The sequence below is a fragment of the Dendrobates tinctorius genome, unplaced genomic scaffold (assembly GCF_039654945.1).
Source record: "Dendrobates tinctorius isolate UK_male_01 unplaced genomic scaffold, ASM3965494v1 ptg000156l, whole genome shotgun sequence".
Classification (NCBI taxonomy): domain Eukaryota; kingdom Metazoa; phylum Chordata; class Amphibia; order Anura; family Dendrobatidae; genus Dendrobates; species Dendrobates tinctorius.
The window spans coordinates 11359933-11375451 of NW_027361823.1; the positions used below are offsets into that span (position 1 = coordinate 11359933).

At 39.2% G+C, this 15519-nt stretch overlaps 1 protein-coding gene across 4 annotated transcripts in view; it reads right to left on the reverse strand.

The window, feature by feature from the left end:
* The window catches only part of A1CF (APOBEC1 complementation factor), a 107270-nt gene that overhangs the window by 81323 nt on the left and 10428 nt on the right, over positions 1-15519 (reverse strand). For all 4 annotated transcript variants that reach the window (XM_073548241.1, XM_073548240.1, XM_073548236.1 and 1 more), the window contains exon 2: positions 11539-11767. The gene's annotated coding sequence lies outside the window, so the exon portion shown is untranslated. The remainder of the gene's footprint in view (positions 1-11538; positions 11768-15519) is intronic.

A 15519-nucleotide genomic window follows, 5' to 3' on the forward strand; every position in this document is an offset into this window, starting at 1 on the left:
ACTTCAAAGAAATGATAAATTTATTTTTCCACCAGGCTCTTTTTAAAACTTTTTCAGGGAGAATAAAGGTTAAAAAAAACAACAACTGTGAATAGTAAAGTGGATTTCCCATAGGAATAAAGAGGAAGAGTTTACCAAGTGATTTTGAAGTTGTTTTTGAGGAGGATTTTTGAGTGGATCAGTTTTCAGAGTTCGGGGACCGCATTAAAAGTTAATGGGCTTTTACTTTTTGTGAGATTTATGGCATATTAAAAGTATATACCGTATTTGTCTGATAGGTGCCAGTTTTACTTGCAGGATTATTATCTCCACCGATCAGCACTTGAAGATTGTGCCCATGATGATTTTTTTACACTGCTTGTTTTTGCTGTATCAAAAAAGCAGCTCCAGCATAGTCCATGGGATCTATAGAAATCTCATGTTGTCTATACTGACCTGCGGTTCATGTTTCAAATCCACAATGTTAATTTTCTCTTGTGAGTTCGCTGAGAATTAGGCCCCGTTCACACGGTCAGTATTTGGTCAGAATTTTACCTCAGTATTTGTAAGGCAAAACAAGGAGTAGGTGAAAAATGAAGTGGTGCCGTGTTTCTATTAGGCCGATCACACTACCGTGTGATGCGAGAAACTCGCACGAGTCTCTCGCATCAACACCCGGCACTTCCGCCGGCACTCAGGGGTTCTAGGGGTTTCTTCAGTATGTCATGTGATGAGGCAGATTTTGATAACAGGAATTTGATTGGCAGTTGAGGCAGGAAACGGGCATCTATTTAAACCTCTGCTTTCTGGATCTGGAGCTGTCTGACTAAGATTTCTACACAGAAGCATCTCACCGCCCACCCGCCACTATTTTATTGCTATTTGTTTTCTTGTCGCAGTGCTTCTTTTGGGGAGGGGAGGGTGTTACCCAGCAAATCCTGGGTGGACAGGATTTTAACCCCTTCCTTACATTGGACGTACTATTCCATCCATGAGACCTGGGACTTAACCCCCATGGACGGAATAGTACGTCACATGCGATCAGCGGCGCTCACTGGGGGGGGGGGGGGGAGCGTCGATCGCGGCCGGGTGTCAGCTGATTATCACAGGTGACACCCGGCACTATGTGCCAGGGGCAATCATGGGCCGCCCCGGCACATTAACCCCTGGAACACTGCGATCAAACTGATTGCAGTGTACCGGGGGCACAAGGAAGAATCGCGCAGGGAGGGGGCTCCCTGCGTGCTTCCCTGAGCCCATCAGATCCAATATGGCCATGGGGGCCTTCGGGGTCCTGGAGGGAGGCGGCTTTGTCAGTGCCTGCTGAGAAAGCCTCCTCAGTGCCTGTCAGATCACTGATCTGACACAGTCCGCTGCAAAGTGTCAGATCCATGAGCTGACACTTTACAGTAACGTCCCACATTGGGACAATATAATAAAGTAAAAAAAAAAACATGTAAAAATAAATTTATAAAAATTTCCTAAATAAATTTTAAAAAAATCCCTAATAAATCCTTTGTAAATAAACAAAACACAATAAAAATAAACATATTTAGTATCGCCGCGTCAGTAACGACTCGCCCTATAAAACTGTCCAACTAGTTAACCCCTTTAGTGAACTCCTTAAAAAAAACAAAAAACAATGCTTTATCATCATACCGCCAAACAAAAAGTGCAATAATAACGCGCGATCAAAAAGACCTATATAAATAAACATGGTACCGCTGAAAACGTCATCTTGTCCCTCAATTAACGAGCCGCCGTAAAGCATCAGCTAAAAAAAAATTAAAAAAGTTATAGCTCGCAGAATAAAGCGATGCAAAAATAATTTTTTATATAAAATGGTTTTTATTGTATAAAAGCGCCAAAACATTAAAAAAAGACCTAAATGAGGTATCGCTGTAACCATACTGACCTGAAGAATAAAAGCGCTTTATCAATTTTACCACACGCAGAACAGTGTAAACGCCCCCTCCTAAAAGAAATCCATGAAATGCTGGTTTTTATTCATTCTGCCTGCCAAAAATCGGAAAAAAAAGTGATAAAAAAAGTCACGTGCCCGAAAATGGTACCAATAAAAACGTCAACTCGTGCCGCAAAAAATAAGACCCCACAGGACTGTGGGTCAAAATATGGAAAAATTATAGCTCTTAAAATGTGGTGATGCAAAAACTTATTTTTGCAATAAAAAGCATCTTTTAGCATGTGACAGCTGCCAAACATAAAAACCCGCTATAAATAGTAAATCAAACCCCCCCGTTATCACCCCCTTAGTTAGGTAAAAATAATAAAGTTAAAAAAAGTATTTATTTCCATTTTCCCATTAGGGTTAGGGGTGTGTTTGGGTTAGGGTTGGAGTTAGAATTGGGGGGTTTCCACTGTTTGGGCACATCAGGTGCTTTCCAAATGCAACATGGCATCTGATCTCAATTCCAGCCAATTCTGCTTTGAAAAAGTCAAACGGCGCTCCTTCCCTTCCAAGCTCTGCCATGCTCCCAAACAGTGGTTTACCCCCACATATGGGGTATCGGCGTACTCAGGGCAAATTGGACAACAACTTTTGGATCCAATTTCTTCTGTTACCCTTGGGAAAATAAAAAAATTGGGGACTAAAAGATCAGGTTTGTGGAAAAAATATGATTTTTTTATTTTCACGCCCGAGCATTATAAACGTCTGTGAAGCACTTGGGGGTTCAAAGTGCTCACCAGACATCTAGATAAGTTCCTTGGGGGTCTAGTTTGCAAAATGGTGTAATTTGTGGGGGGTTTCCACTGTTTAGGCACATCAGAGGCTCTCCAAGCGTGACATGGCGTCCGATCTGAATTCCAGCCAATTTTGCATTGAAAAAGTCAAACGGCGCTCCTTCCCTTTCGAGCTCTGCCATGCGCCGAAACAGTGGTTCCCCCCCACATATCACATATCAGCGTACTCAGGACAAATTGCACAATAACTTTTGCAGTCCAATTTCTCCTGTTACCCTTGGTTAAATAAAAAAATTGGACCTGAATTTTTTTGTGAAAAAAAGTTAAATGTTCATTTTTTTTTTTCAAACATTCAAAAAATTCCTGTAAAGCACCTGAAGGGTTAATAAACTTCTTGAATGTGGTTTTGAGTACCATCAGGGGTGCAGTTTTTAGAATGGTGTCACTTTTTGGTATTTTCTATCATATAGACCCCTCAAAGTGACTTCAAATGTGATGTGGTAAAAAAATGGTGTTGTAAAAATGAGAAATCGCTGGTCAACTTTTAACCCTTAAAACTTCCTACCAAAAAAAAAAAAAAATTGGTTCCAAAATTGTGCTGATGTAAAGTAAACATGTGGGAAATGTTACTTATTAAGTTTTTTGTGTGTCATATCGCTGTGATTTAAGGGCATAAAAACTCAAAGTTGGAAATTTGTGAAATTTTTGCCAAATTTCAGTTTTTTCACAAATAAACGCAAGTCATATGAATGAAATTTTACCACTAACATGAAGTACAATATGTCACGAGAAAGCAATTTCAGAATCACCGGGATCCATGGACGCGTTCTAGAGTTATTACCTCATAAAGGGACAGTGGTCAGAATTGTAAAAATTGGCCCGGTCATTAACGTGCAAACCACCCTTGGGAGTAATAGGGTTAATGTATTGAGGTAGTTTTGGTATAATTATTTATTACATATTTGATTAAAATGTATTTGAATTTACTTTGGGTAGCCCTAAAATAAACACCGTGGCCTTTACGCCAACTTCTGTTGTGTCTCAGATTTCTTTATTTACATGATATTTAGACTGTAAGGCTATGTGCCCACGGTGCGTGTTAAAACGCACACCAAAAACCGGACTCCTTCCAAGAAATCGCGCGGTTTTCCGCGCGATTTCACCACGATTTTGCCGCGATTTTCGTGTGCGATATTCAAGCACTTTCCAAGCGATTTGAAGCATCGCTTGGAAAGTGATTGACAGGTTGGTCACACTCGTCAAACATAGTGTTTGACGAGTGTGACCAGGTTTTTACTATTGAGGCCGCCTATGCGGCTTCAATAGTAAAAGATAGAAAGTTAAAATGCTAAAAAAAAATCAAAAAAAAAAAATCGGTGTATATTTACCTTCCGGCGTCCCGCGCTGTATTCCCGGGCCACAGCGCTCCCAGTAATGCCTTGCAAGACCTGTGATGACGTAGTCTCGCGTTGCTATAGTGACCTCGCGAGACCGCTAGAGTCACGCGAGACTACGTCATCACTGGACCGTGCCGCAAGGCATTACTGGGAACGCTTAGGCCGGGAATGCAGCGCGGGACGCCGGAAGGTAAATATACCCCGATTTTTTATTCTTTTTTTTTTACAGGGGTATGGTACCCAGGGCCTGGAGGACAGTCTCCTCTCCTCCACACCGTGGGTACCATCCGCACATGTGACGCTTAACTTCCCGCATGGTGGGCATAGCCACATGCGGGAAGTAAGCGATTCTCATGCATTCCTATGGGTGCGGAATCGCGACAGTTCTTTGCGATTCCGCACAAAAGAATGAGCATGCTGCGATTTTTTCCGCGATGCGATTCCGCCGCGGAAAAAAGCGCAGCATTAGCACAGCATGTGCGGAATGCCATAGGAATGCATGGGGGCGTTCTGTACACGATTTTTAAATGTTTTCGCGCCGAAAATCGTGGCAAAAACGCTTAAAAATCGCTACGTGGGCACACAGCCTAATTTATAGGCACATATGAGCCCAAGTAACCTAACTTAACAGGTGCACAAATACTACATAAAATATGCAATACCAAAAAACTTACCAAACACGTATCATGAAAATGTAGCCTCATGGTTCATTCAAACAGAGTAAAAAACTACAACAAATCTGACTGAATTTAATTAGTAAGCTCCGGAAATGCACACCGTAATTTTTTTTCCACGTTATTTTGAGCATTTTCTAGTAAAACTAATAGGAAGCTTATTCAAAGAGTAACTGAAGTATTTTTATGTGGATCTGCAGTAAAATCCTCTTCTAAATCCCCACAAAAAAATGTGAAAGGCCGTACAGATGTAGAGGTGATGCATGCACATGGCTCTCTAGACCAGATTTTTTTTTTGCTTACATTCAGGGGCTTAACGACAGCGGTTACAGTGGTTGCTGCGGTGACCGGACCCAGTGAGCGAGGGGCCCGCTGATGCCAGCCCCTACTTCAGCTGGATGTGCGTCCTCGGAAGGGGGGTAGGGGCACTTATTGTATTTTATTCTGTGTATTGAACAACAGTGGGGCCATATACTAGGATGAGATCTATATATCAGGATGGGGGCCATATACCAAGATGGGGTAACATCTACCATAATGGGGGTACCATATACCAGGATGGGGGCGACATACCAGAATTATTATACTATATGGAGGACTGGGCTGTGCATTATAGTGCAGGGACGACTATGGAGGGTGCCTTAAACTGTATGGAGGATTATGGAGGTGCATTATATTACTTAAATAGACTATGGTTTGCATTACACTAAATGGAGAACTATGTGGAGTGTATTCTACTTTATGGAGGACTAAGGGGAGTGCATTATATTATATAGAGCTGTGCATTATACTTTTTATGTTCACCCCTGGTGAGTATAATGGTTTATTGTTTATCTATATATTAAAGAACAGTGACAGAACGGGGGATATATATCTCTCTATCAGGATGGGGCCCAAGATAAGGGACGTAAACCAGGATGGAAGGCATATATGTGTATATACAGTGGGTATGGAAATTATTCAGACCCCTTTAAATTTTTCACTTTGTTTCATTGCAGCCATTTGGCAAGTTCTAAAAAGTTCATTTTTTTCTCATTAATGTGCACTCTGCAACCCATCTTGACTGAAAAAAACAGAAATGTAGAAGTTTTTGCAAATTTATTAAAACATAAAAACTGAAATCACATGGTCATAAGTATTCAGACCCTTTGCTCAGACTCTCATATTTAAGTCACATGCTGCCCATTTTCTTGTGATCCTCCTTGAGATGCTTCTACTCCTTTACTGGAGTCCAGCTGCGTTTAATTAAACTGATAGGACTTGATTTGTAAAGGCACACACCTGTCTATATAAGACCTCACAGCGCATGTCAGACCAAATGAGAATCATGAGGTCAAAGGAACTGGCCAAGGAGCTCAGAGACAGAATTGTGGCAAGGCACAGATCTGGTCAAGGTTACAAAAGAATTTCAGCAGTACTCGAGGTTCCTAAGAGCACAGTGGCCTCCATAATCCTTACCAAGGATGCATTAAACTTGCCAGGAGTGAGACGATTAGTGCAAGGACTAAGCACATTGATGTAAAACATCACCACTTACGTGACTTAGTGGAATATGGTGTATTCAAGTTTGTTTATTGCGAGTTACAAGATGATAGCTGATGGTATGACAAAGCCATTATCAAGAGCCAAGTTTGTGGACTTCAGAACCTCAATGGGACTAACAGGTTAAGTAGTTGTTGAGTGGGGGTGTTGGAATATGTTTGGTGTAACCACTCCATTCCTGTCTGAGTGTTTAAATTCTAGATTTGCATGCGGTTCATAAAGTTAGTACAAAAGAAACTCCCAGAGGCTCACACAGGGAGAGCATGTGACTATATTTCCTGTGTCTGTGTATGAGAGAAGCAGCCTGCTGAAGATGCTGCACAGATAGACACAAATGATTTATTCCTGATCTATTAAGCTTATCATATATTGTTCCTGTTTGTTCCTGAAGAAAGAAGCCCTGTTGTCACGTGCTTGGAGAGTATCGGGAGTAATCCGCTGCCTACAAGTATTGTAATTTATGGAGATAAAAACTTTTGGGTTTTCATTGGCTGTAAGCCATAATCATCAACATTAACAGAAATAAACACTTCAAATACTTCACTCTGTTTGTAATGACTATACATAAATTATGAGTGTCACGTTTTGAATTTAAGAACTGAGATAAATTAACTTCTTGATGATATTCTCATTTTGTGAGATGCACCTGTATCTACCATCACCCCTTAACGGAGCTAGGTACGAAACGCGTCTCGGATGCGGTTCTCTCATTGACTGGTGAGTCTCCTCTATGCCACTGTGCACACTTACATTTCCCTCTTATGGGACTAAGACTTATGCTCTTGCCATTTCATGACACTTCAGTCTGACATACCATGTCTGTTTATTATGCTCTCTTATCCTAACTGGTATGTATTGGGATTACATGTATATTTTGCTATACTAGTATACTTACCTCTTGCATTTTACCATGCAGTATTAAGCCTGTATCTATTAAAATATTAGATCTGTATCATGCTGTTTACACAAAACTATGCTCGTCAGCTTTGAATATCGTGTGTTTTACATTTTTAAACTTTTCTAAACCATTTTTTCAATAAGTTATGTTTTACTGGGTATATTGTTGCCTTGCACTTATTCTTTCGGGGTTTCGTGATTATGTATGACATTAAAGCTGGAAAAAGTTCTGAAATGATTCTTCTATTTTTTTACAATAAAAACCTGGTTTTTAACAGGGATGTGTAGACTTTTTATATCCACTTTATGTTATTTACAAAATGCTTTTATCATCCTGTGTTTGTGGGGGATATTTTGTTCCATTTTCTGTAAAGATGACAGGAAAATATTTTCTTGTCATTTCTGAAAAAAAAAAAAAAGCCACCAAGACTGGATTGTAAAAAAGATGCATTTTATTGCTCGCTACATTGTCTTTATTATGAAAAAATGTTTTTTTCGTTCAAGTAAATGGATTATAGGTATGTTATGTCTGCTACAGACAGCCATAAAGAATATATTGCACAGTATACATTTTTATTTTGTGAAGGGTTGCTTTTAGAAGTGCATGTTAGGTGAATCATTCAGAATATATTCAACAGAGCACCATTGATGTGGTGTATGTTTAGGGCGGCACGGTGGCTCAGTGGTTAGCCTTGCAGCGCTGGGGTCCTGGGTTCAAATCCCACCAAGGGCAACATCTGCAAGGAGTTTGCATGTTCTCCCCGTGTTTGCATGGGTTTCCTCCCACACTCTGAAGACATACTGATAGGGAATTTAGATTGTGAGCCCTTCGGGGACAGTGATGCTAATGTGTGCAAACTGTAAAGCGCTGCGGAATATGTTAGCGCTATATAAAGATTATTATTATGTTTAGCTTTAGTTGCTCTCAGGGTCAGACGGCTATATGAAAAATGGTTTAATTTTCATCCCGAAAACGCTCGTCCATATTGTCATCTATGTGTCATTTGTGTTTTCATATTTCACATCTGTGTGATATCCGTGTATCCGTATTTTACGTCCGTGTGACATCTGCATTTATGCATCAACATTTTAAAACATATGATGATAAAGTTTCCTAGTCTAACAATGGCAATGTACCTGTAAAAACTGAATGCTATGGGAATGTTCTGTATGGAATCTTTTTTTTTGTCCTCTCATAGACTTGAACGGGCGAGTTTCATCCAATATACGCAAGAGATCAACGCATAACGTGATTTTTTTCTGTCTGAAAAATAACACGTCTTACCAGCTCTGCTTAATCCCATTGGTCAGTTTGCAGGCTGATTTTTACTCAGACAGCACAAGGTTATATAATACGCTGATCTTATAAAGCGCTTAGGCTGTATCAACACTCCCCCCTCCCCACAGTACATTTATTTTGCCATTATCGTGCTTAAACCCCCTTCCCAGCATTTTTTATGCAATTTTTGAAAACACCTTAAAAAAAGGTAAAATGCAACGTGACCACTATTTGTAAATGAAGCCCAGAGAAAGAAAAAAAAAATAAAAAAATTAAAAATTGGAAAAGAGCCATTTTTCATGTAAAAACACTCAATAGAGTAGAATTGCTATAAGACTATGTGCACACGCTGCGGATCTGCAGCAGTTCTGCAGAGAGTGTACAGTACAGTGTAAGTCTATGTGATTTACAATCCGCAGTGCACATGCTGCAGTTTTTCAACTGTGGAAAAGCTGCGATTTTGAATCGGTAGAAAGAATTGACATGTCAATTCTTTCTGCGGATTCTGCTGCGGTTTGCCACCTATTCCATTGTCCAGGTGGCAAACCGCAGGTAAAACCGCAGGTCATTTTAGCTGCGGTTTTACCTGCGGATCCGCAGATACAACTCAGCGGGTGAATCTGCAGCGTGTGCACATAATGTAGCAGCCATACTGCCTGGACTAGCATGAACCACAATGAAAAGTATTTGTGCACTTTAAGATTGTCTAGTCTAAGTTTTCACTGCCTAAAATGAGACAGTTTTAGCAATTCTACCCAATATTTCATCAAAATTCAGGCTACATTAAGCCATGTTCTTTTTGTTTTACGAACCAACGTTATTATGTAAAGTAGTGACATTTCTTAGCTGAATTTTAAAATTACTTGTTAAATATTCCGCCCTTCCACATCATTTACTTCTGATAAAATATTAGGAAATCTAACAAACATTGTGACTCCTAAAAGGCCGATCAATATAAATTAGAGTATTTGAACAAGCAGCAGATACAGATCACAAAGTTCTACAGAAAAGGAGTAAAACATTTATCATATTACTCTTTCCTGCTTAAGCATATTGAGAAAACAAATACTTGTCCAAATAAAAATTGTGCTTTTTTAACTGGCGCCTGTAATCATAGCATACATGCTAAGGCTCTGCCGGGCCAAAATATGTCAAGGTTACTATATTTTGGTGTATAGAATAGTGCGACAGACTGCGTTACGCCATGCACAGACAGCCGCTAATAAGAGTTTATACCGCACTTCTACATTTTAATACAATTTTCTTGGTGACTATGGATGATGGATGTCAGGATGTATATTCCAGAGGTTTCCGTTAGGCAACCTAAAAGTGGAACCATTAGGGTATGTGCCCACATTGCGGATTTTTCCGTGCAGAATCTGTAGAGTCCGCAGGTAAAATGACCTGCATTTTACCTGCAGATTTCGCCTGCGTTTTTACACCTGCAGATTCCTATAATAAAATAGGTGTAAAAATGCTGCGGAATCCGCACAAAGATTTGACATGCTGCAGAAAATAAACAGCGGGGTTTCTGCGCGGAATTTTCCGTAGCATGTCCACAGCGGTTTTCATTTTCCATAGGTTTGCATGGTACTGTACATCCCTTGGAAACCGCTGTGGATCCACAGGGACAAATTCGCTGCGGATCCGCAGCCAATTCTGCAACGTGTGCACATACCCTTAGGCTATGTTCACACCTGGCATGTTTTGCAGCAAAGCAGCTCGTTTTACAGTAGCAGAAAAAAAAAACAATTTCAGAAATCTGACACACAGCCCCCCCACCGAATTTGAGCACTGCACCATTTTTTGTCAAATCTTTCCAGGTTTTTGCAACAGTTTTTACCCACATCAAGCAAGGAGAAAGTGCAAAAAAAAAAAAAAAAACGCATATCATTTGTGCATAATTTTATTTACATGTTGTTATCTGCCTGAAAAATGTAGCAGAAAAAGTAGCAACAATGCATCTATTTGTTACTTATTTACATTTTTGCGCAGCGCTTTTACTGCCAGGAGTGAAGATTTTGGCTGCAGAAAAAAAAACAAAAAAAAAAACAATCAGCTAAATGTGAACATACCCTAACTCAAAAAGTATATTGCAAAGGTTTATATTTCTTTTTAATACACTCTTTAAAATATACAAACAAAATGTTTCCTGCCTGAAAGTAGCTTTGTAGAGTAAGTTCATGCATAGGAGAAAATTTCTATGGCTGTTCCATTAATGAAGCTGTGTAAGCAGCCATGCAAACGCAACAGAAGCAACCCAATCTGTAGTTATACTAAATTGGATTTTCAGTGTAAAAATGTCTGCGACAAATCTGAGAAGTGAACTTACTATATGAAGAGCTGAATCCCTTAATGGCCCAGAATGTAGAATTGTTCTGCAAATTATGAATTTTTCATCAATAATAATATTAGCTCCATGTATTTCCCCATGACCCGTTATATAACAGATTTCTTCTATACGATAGGGGTAACAACAATGAAATGTATTGTTGTTCTTAATTAATTTGCATTTTATCAGCATATAAAGAAGCTCCATGGTTAGGATTATACTTTTACACTAAATGATAACAGCAAATTTTAAAGTGATTTGCATTATATAGTAATAATACAAGTACTACTAAAAAATATTTATACTAATAATGATACTAATAATGCCAGCAAATTATATGCATATATCAAAAAACTGTTCATACAGTGCTAAAAATTAATGAAAGAAATCCACAAATGGTTTCTGGAAATATAAATGATTAACAGCTGCTGTTTTAGATAGTGAGACAGACGCTAATGAGGCTCCACCATATCATACCACATGTAAACTATATACATTTACTGTGTGGCGCTGTATTGCTCTAGACTTATACAATGCAACACCCGCATCTGGTCATTTTTCTTTGTTTTTAACTAGAAAGACATTAGGATGCTATGAAACGTATGCGATGCGCAATAGGTCTTACAGGGAAGATTTTCTCATTATTTTATTATACATGTGCTGTCTTTAACTACTTTTATATTAGCATTATATAGTAAAATCATTGTTTTATAGGTAAAAAATATCCCACCTTACCTGAGCAATTTCAGAGATCACCAACAGCAGGTTTTGCTTGATTATGGCAAATTGGAGACGTGTACCTCTGGTTATTCCTTAATCATATCAAACTCCAAAGGTTCATTGGCCCTAGGTTTGCTTTACAATCCTTACAGGTTAAACGTTAACTTGCTCTATCTCTTAGCTTGTATAGCCCTTTGACCAGATAATTAGGTTGCAGCACACAGCATCATCGGAGAGGCAAAATCTGTGACAAGACAGTAGCATATGGAACAAAACAGAAAATATTATATAGTCATTTCATTTCGTTTCTGAACACATGTATTTTGAAAAATAAGCCCAAGAATGTGGTCCAAAAAGCTGTCACAAAATACCGTACTATAGAATCCTAAATTTTTATATTAAAGTAAAAGTTTTTAATTTCTTTCTTCTATAAAATAATCCAAATGTATAATGTACATATGAATGCAAACATATAGCTATAGGTTTCAATATGTACGGTATATTATCGACTTAAATTATAAAACACACACATTTATTTATCTGGGTATATACAGTTATGGCTGAAAGTGTTGACACTCTTGAAATTGTTCCAGAAAATGATGTATTTCTCCTAAAAAATTATTGCAATTACATATGTTTTGTTTATCTCCTATGTGTGTATTGGAACAACACAAAAAAAACAGAAAAAAAATTGGACATAATTTCACACAGAATCTCAAAAATAATTGTGGGCACCTTTCCACAATTGTTTCAAACATGTGATGCTCGTTCAAACTCACCTGTGACAAGTAACAGGTATGGGCAATATGAAAATCGTACCTGAAACTAGATAAAAAGGGGAGTTGACTCAATCTTTGCATTGTGGGTCACTGTATGCCACACTAAGCAGGGTACCAAACCACTTTTTTTGTTTTACTAAATGGAGGATACCAGAATGTCGGTACCAAACCACTTTTTTCGTTTTACTAAATGGAGGATACCAGAATGTACCATACATCTATGGAACTGAAAGATCGTTTGGCTAACACACTAAGCATGGAGAACAGAAAGGAGAAACGTCTGAGGACTTGAGAACCATAATTGTTGAAAAATATCCATCTCAAGGTTACAAGTCCATCTCCAGAGATGTAGCTAATCTCCCTGAATGTGGACGGCAGAGACAAATTGATGAAAAGTTGCAAAGCAGGATAGTCTTGATGGAGGATAAGCAGCCCTAATCAAGTTTCAAATGAATTCAAGCTGCCCTGCAAGCTCAGAGTACATCAGACACAACGTGAACTATCTATCCACATTTGCATTAAGTGAAATGCTATGATAGGAGACCCAGGAGTACCCCACTACTGACATACAGACATAAAGCTAGATTCCAATTTGCCAAATGTACGCAAGCAAAATTCTTTCTGGGAAAGTGTCTTGTGGACAGATGAGAGCAAGATAGAGCTTTTTGGTAAAACACAATTCTACTGTTTACTGAAGATGGAATGAGGACTACCTCTTGAAGCTCATCAAGAGAATGCCAAGAGTGTGCAAAGTAGTAATCAAAGCAAAAGGTGGCTACTTTGAAGAACCTAGAATATAAGACATATTTTCAGTTGTTTCACACTTTGTTAATTATATAGTTCCACATGTATTAATTCATAGTTTTGATGCCTTCAGAGTGAATCTACAATTTTCATAGTCATGAAAATAAAGAAAACTCTTTGAATGATAAGGTGTGTCCAAACTTTTGGTCTATACTCTAATATATATATATATATTATATATATATATATAAATATATATATTATACACACACACACACACACACACACACACAGTATATATTATTTATAGCTCAATTATTAGGCAATATCAGTAACCAATATAGTCCCCCTTTTCAATACCTGTCATAAGCCTTTTTGTCCATGGAGTCTGTCAGTTTCTTAAGCCCCCGTTACACATAACGATGTCCAGCGATCCCACCAACGATCCGACATGATGGGATCACTGGGACATCGTTAGACAGCCCCAGCGGTCAGGACCAGCGACGATGGGCGCTGGTTTCTAATGTAAACGTCGGGTATCCAGGAGCCGCGGCTCCTGGATACCCGCTGTTTACCTTGGAAACTGGCTTACACGCTGGTTTCCAAGGTAAACAGCGGGTATCCAGGAGCCTCGGCTCCTGGATACCCGACATTTACATTAGAAACCAGCGTAGCTGATCGCTTGTCTCTCGCTGCCACACGCAGTGATGCGTGCTGGGCAGCGGGAAACCAGCGATCGAAAAACGTCCCAGGCCGCTCGAGCACGATCAGCGATACCCGGCAGGGGGGCCGGTTGCTGATCCCCGTCACACACAGCGATCTTGCTGATGTGTCACAAAATCAGCAATCTCGCTAGAGAGATCGCTATGTGTGACGGGACCCTTAGTCACATTCTCAACAGGTTTAGGTTAGGTGTGGACAGGAAACAATGTAATTATTCTTTTATCTTTTAGGCCTTTACTGGCAGCCAAGCAGTGGAAACTTCGATGCTGTGATGGAGCATTGTCCTAAGTAAAAACCATAATTTTCTTGAAGGATGTAGACTTTTTCCTGTACTACTGCTTGAAGAAAGTGTCTTAAGAACTACCGGTAGGTTTGGGAGTTGTTTGCAAGTCTGTCTTCAACCTGAAGAGGTTCAACTAGCTCATCTTTAATATCAACAGTACCCCACCTCCACCTTACTGGCATCTATGTCGAAGTGGAGGTCTGTTCCCATTACTGATCCAGCCACGGCCTCAACCATGTGGTCCGGCAATTGGTCCATAAAACCTTTGAATAATCTACCGTCAGATATTTCTTGGCCCAATCTTGATGTTTCAACTTTTGTTTATTGTTCAGTTTTGGTCATGTTTCAGGTTTCATTACCTTGGCCATGTCGCTGAGCATCTTCTACTTCTGAACACTCCAGACAGGTTGCAGTTCTGGGATATGGCAGCATTGGAGCATAATGACTTTCTGGTTGTTTCAGGTTTATTTCTTCTCAATCTTTGGCAGTTAATGAGCGCCTTTTTTTCTCAACATGTTTTTTGTGACCCCGTTGATTATTTGCAACAAAATTTTTGTTGGTTCTGTGATCACTCCCCAATATCTTAGCAATTTCAAGAGTGCTGCATCCCTCTGTAAAACTTGTGAGAATACATGAATTTTTATTTTTAGAGCCAGTTAAATCTCTTTTGGGTCAATTTTGCCTGAGGAAAATAAGCTGCCTCTTAATTATGCACACTTTGAAAAAGGATGTTATATTATCTGTCCACACCCTCCTTATTACACAAACATCACCTGATCTGCTTCACCTAATAAGCATTCAGGTTTATACAGTTTGGAGTTGGAAAATCTGCATAAAAATGATGATGTGGTCAAACTAATAATTGCCTAATAATTGTGCACACAGAATGTTAGAGTTGGAAGGGACCTCAAAGATCTTTGTATCCAACCCCCTGCTCAGTGCAGTGCAGGATTCACTAAACCATCTCAGACAGATGTCTGTTCAGCCTCTCTTTAAAAACTTTGAGTTCCACTCATTGATAACCTTCACTGTCAAAAAGTTTTCTAATATCCAATCTGTGTCTCCTCCCATTCAGTTTCTTCCCATTGCTTCTTGTGTTTCCATGTGCAAATGAGAATAATGATGATCCCTCTACACTGTAATATCCCTTCAGATATTTGTAGACAGCTACTAAGTCTTCTCTTAGCCATCTTGTTTTGCAAGCTAAACAATCCCAGATCTTTTAATCGTTCCTCGTAGGACATACTTTACAGTCTGTTCACCATCCTGGTAGCTCTTCTCTGAACTTGTGTAGTTTTTCAATGTCTTTTTTTTTAAATGTGGAGCCAAGAACTGCACACAGTATTCCAGATGGAGTAGTAGAGGGGGATAATTACTTCACTTGATATTGATTCTATGCTTCTCTTAATAAATCCTAGAACTGTGTTTTCCTGTTTTACTTCTGCATCACACTGTTGATGCATTTGC